Source organism: Cynocephalus volans, chromosome X (assembly GCF_027409185.1).
Source record: "Cynocephalus volans isolate mCynVol1 chromosome X, mCynVol1.pri, whole genome shotgun sequence".
NCBI lineage: Eukaryota > Metazoa > Chordata > Mammalia > Dermoptera > Cynocephalidae > Cynocephalus > Cynocephalus volans.
In genome coordinates this window covers 128,269,271-128,274,011 of record NC_084478.1, presented here as the reverse complement: position 1 = coordinate 128,274,011, position 4,741 = coordinate 128,269,271, and the positions used below count along the sequence as shown (strand labels likewise).

Sequence of the window (4,741 nt, the reverse complement as noted above, 5' to 3'; positions counted from 1 at the left end):
ATAAATCCCATTTGGTCATGTACTATAATCTTTTTGATGTGTTGTTGAATTAGGTTTTCTTGTATTTCATTGAGAATCTTTGCATCCATGATCATGAGAGATAGTAACCTGTAGTTTTCTTTGCCTGTGGCGTCTTTCTCTGGCTTTGGTAACAGGGTAATACCGGCCTTCTGCAAATATTCCTTCTACTTCTATTGTTTTTAATAGTTTAAGAAGGATTAGTATTAATTTTTCTTTAAATGTGTGGTAGAATTCAGCCATAAATCCATCTGGTCCTGGCCTTTTCTTTGCTGGAAAGGTTTTGGGTACTGTTTCAGTCTTTTTATTTGTCATTGGTTTGTTCAGGCTTTCTATTTCTTCTTGACTCAATCTTGGTAAGTTTTATGTTCCTGGGAATTTGGTCATTTCTTCTAAGTTATCCAATTTCTTGTTGCAAAATTGTTAACAATAGTCCCTTGTGAACCTTTTGATTTCTGACGTATCTATTGTAAAGTATCTCCTTTCATCTCTGATTTTGAGGGGACATTTTTTCTTGGTGGCTCTAGCTAAGCTTTTGTTGATTTCGTGTATTAAAAATAAAACTAAATTCAGGTGATATTTTTATTTATATATAGTTTTCCTGTCTTCTACTTGATTTATTTCTACTCTGATCTTTATGACTTTCTTCCTTCTGCTAATTTTGTGTTTAATTTGTTCTTTTTCTAGTTCTTTGAGACATAAAGTTAGATTACGTGAGATTTTTCTTCTCTTTTAATGTAGGCTTTTAGTGCTAAAAGCTTTCCTCTTAGGACTATTTTTTCTCCATCCTATAAGTTTTAATAAGTTCTGCATTCATTTACTTATGTCTCAAGATATTTTTCAAACTTCCTCTGATTTTATGTTTGACCCAGTTGTTGTTCAAGAGTGTGTTTTTTATTTTCTACATATTTATGAATTTTTCCATTTTCTTGCTATTATTGACTTGTAGTTGTATTCCATTATAGTCATAAAAGATATGTGGCATGATTTGACTTCTAAAGTTCATTAAGACTTGTTTTTTGTCTTAAATGTGATGTATCCTAGGGAATGTTCCATGTGTGCTTAAGAAGAATTAAGTAACCATGCTGCTCTTGGGTGAAAAGATCTGTATATGTCTGTTAGGTACATTTGTTCTATAGTGTTGTTCAAGTTTGCTGTTTCTTTACTAATTTTTCTGACTGGGCATTTTATCCATGATTGTAAACGTGGTATTGAAGAGTCGTGCTATTATTGTATTGTTTAATTTGTCCATTCCGATTTGTCAATTTTTTTATATATTTAGGTTCTCTGATGTTTGGTGCCTATGTATTTACAATGTTTATGTATTCCTGTTGAATTGACCTTTTCTATCATTATATAATAATCTTCTTTGTATCTAGAGGAAGTGTTTGACTTAAAGTCTACTCTGTCTAATACTAGTATAGCCACTCCTGCTTTCTTCTGATTGCTATTTGCATGAAATATTTTTTGCCTTCACTTCACTTTCACCCTTTGTATGTATGTGAATCTAAAGTGAGTTCTTGAGAACAACATACAGATGAATCTTGGCTTTTGTTTTCTATTCGTTCAGCCACTCTGTAATCTTTTTACTGGGAACGTTAGTCCATTTACATTTAAAGTAATTACTGATAGGCTAGGATTTACTATTGCCAATTTGTTATCTGTTTTCTGTTTTTCTTACAGTTCTTTTGCTCCTCTGTTTCTCTCTTCCTGTCTTCCTTAGCGTGTGTGTGTGGGGGGGGGGGATTTGTATTTTTTTTCTTTTATGTAACTTCTATAAACATTTTATTTGTGATTACCAAAGGGCTTGTGTGAAATATATTATAGTAATAACAGTCTATTTTAACCTGATAACAAAGCTGATACAAAATAGCAGATATGTAGGATGAGAACGTCTAGAGATCTAATGTACAACATGAGAGCTATACTTAATATTGTACTGTACTTGGAAATTTTGCTAAAAGAGTAGATTTTTAGGTGCTCTTGCCACACACACACACACACAACACGCACACACACAATGGGGTGTGAGATATGTTCTTTTGCTTTACTATAGTAATCTTTACACTATTTCTATGTATATCAAAGCATCATGTTGTAGACCTTAAATATATATAATAAGTTATATTTAAGTCTTACAGCAGGGGCCCTGATGAGCTAGTGTGGACAGGCAACCTTGCCTTTCAGAGCCCTCTAGTGTTTTTGGGGCCCCAGGCCAGGCACATCAACCTGCTGTGCATGTCCCAGGTTGTAACACCAATGCTGGTTTCCAGTTGTGCGGCCGAGGGTTGCATTATGTGGCTAGTGGCACTGGCCAGCAGGCTGCTGGACAAGCAACGGCAGTCCCGCAGGCAGAGCCAGAGCACCCCAGCCTCGCATCGCCTGCATCTTGCTGCCCAGCCTGTGGGAGACTGTAGCCCCGCAAACTCATGCTGCCATAAGGCCTTCCTACCTGTGGCCTGGTTGGTTAGCATGTTGATGCAAACTGCCTTTTGCCACAGCTGCAGCCATGGCCTACAGGTAGGACCAGCATCCTGATCCCTGAAGCCAGTTCAGAATGGCCACAGAAGCGCTCTAAACACTAGTGCTTGCGCAGACCCGGAGGACGATATGGACGGCAAGAAAATAAAATGAAGAGAGGATTTCTGGCTTAAAATTTACATGCTGACAGATATATGAGGGTGATGCCTGAGCCGGTAGCAAGCCTGGCCCAAGTATTGCTAAGGACAGCACAGGCAGTTGGCATGGGCAGAGGTGAAGGGCAGACTGGCAACAGCACGTGGATATGCACACCTCACACAGTGACATAAAGTCCGAGAGGACGTGATTGTGCTCTCCAACCATAAGAAGCCTTCGAACCTGAGAGTGAATGGGCTGACCAAGGTGGCCTTGATGGAAACAAGCAATGAGGCCCTCATCAAAAGTAGTCCTGAAGGATGAGAAAGGATGATCAAGCAACTGATAGAACAATTAAGATCAGAGGAAGCAAAACTCATCTTGTTGAAAAACTTGCCACAGAGTCAAATGCAGAAGGAAGCCACTGCCCAGAAGCCCATATGCTCCGCTGGGAGCACCGTGACCACCCGTCCTCTCCTTGTGCAGGGCACCCAAAACATTCCTGCTAGCAAGCCGTCACTTCTGACCTCTTCAACTTGAATGCCGGGCAGCATGATCCCGCTTCTGCTGGTCCGGGAAGGGCAGCAGGCACCCTCAATGCTGGTGCTGCAGGTGACCTCACAGGTGGTCATAGCCCCACTCGTCAGGGGATCCCAGCAAATCCACAACATCAGACAACATTCTAGCATGGGGCACTGCCCCTCCTCCTGGACCCCAGGGTGTCCATGCCCAGAGTGCCAATTCAGGGATAGAGAGTCATCCAGCAAGGACTTATCCGTGTCACCAACGTCCCCAACACCATTCTGCTCATCAACATCCTGCAGCCCTCCTCAGCATCATTAAAGGGTTCACGACCAACTCCGCTCAGACCAACTCCACCTCCACCAGCGTGGCCTCCATGATCACCTCCACTGAGTCTCCAGGCAGCCAAGAGGTGGCCGCCGAGCTCGAGCTGTGCAAACAGCTAGAGAAGATGCTGCTTGAGATTCCCCCTCCCAAGCCCCTCACCCCGGAGATAAATTTCCTGCCCAGTGCTGCCAAGAAGTTCGTCTACCTAGTTGGCCTGGAGGAAGTGGTGCAGAACCTACTGGAGACGCAAGCAAGCCGGATGTTGGCCGCCCTTGTGCTGTCCCAGGAACCTTCCATGTGCGTGCACTGCAAGATGGCCTTCGCAAGCCGCAAGGGCGGGGCCATCATGTGCGAGAACAGGCGCTCAAGGTGGAGGGCACTAGCTGGCTCAAGGCCACCTTTGTGAAGGCGCTACAGCGGGAGCGTGCGATCAAGCAGCGCCTCCTGCAGCAGGACGCCGTGCCTGCCACCGCGCTGCACCCACACTGAAGCAGCTCATAAAACCCCACTGTAAGTTGGTGCTCGGCTCAGGAGAGGCTCGCGACTGGAGTAACAGAGCTGTGCTACTGGCCTCCAGCCAGCTGTCCTGGGGCTCAGGCACGATGACCCATGGTGTCCTGTACAGGTTTAGCCAGCCCCCAAACTGCAAAACACAGCCTCGGGCACGGCCCTGGTCAGGAGGACTGGCAGACATTCCAAGAGAGCCTTGAGCGCCGGAAGGGGCGGCACCGCCTCCACCTGGAAGAAGACGTCCCTGAACACGCAGTACCCTTGCGTTTGTCCCCAGAGTTTGGCAGTACCCAAGACGTCCTCGGCCGTGGACCGCCAGCGAGAGTACGTCCTTGACGTGATCCCGCCACGCTCCACCCTCCAGTCAGCCACGTGGGATAGTGCCAGCCAGGACCAGTGGAGGACAGGCTCCCTCCTCACTGTTACCTGGCCCCGGTCTAGAAGGACACACTGTGCCGCCCTCCACTGTGCTGACCCTACAGTGTGTGTGACGGCCGTTCTGCACAAGCGACACCTCGATTCTTGGCTGCAAAGTCTCTTCGCGGCTGGGAGATGCTGCTTCACAGGCGGACGAGGATTACAACTGGGGGACCTTTCCACGGGGCTTTCTTCCTCGATCTCTTTCCCTTTACTTTGCCTAACACCAGCAGTCAAGTGGACCTCCGGGGCTGGTTCTGCACCAGGCCGCCTTCTTTTGCCCCCAGGAGGGCGCAAGGGAGGCTCACCGTGGACACTGTGACAGGTCTGA

At 45.9% G+C, this 4,741-nt stretch overlaps 1 pseudogene; it reads left to right on the top strand.

Moving 5' to 3' along the window:
• Window positions 1-2,693: 2,693 nt before the first annotated feature.
• LOC134368400 (transcriptional repressor p66-alpha-like) lies at window positions 2,694-4,732 on the top strand (annotated as a pseudogene).
• Window positions 4,733-4,741: the final 9 nt, after the last annotated feature.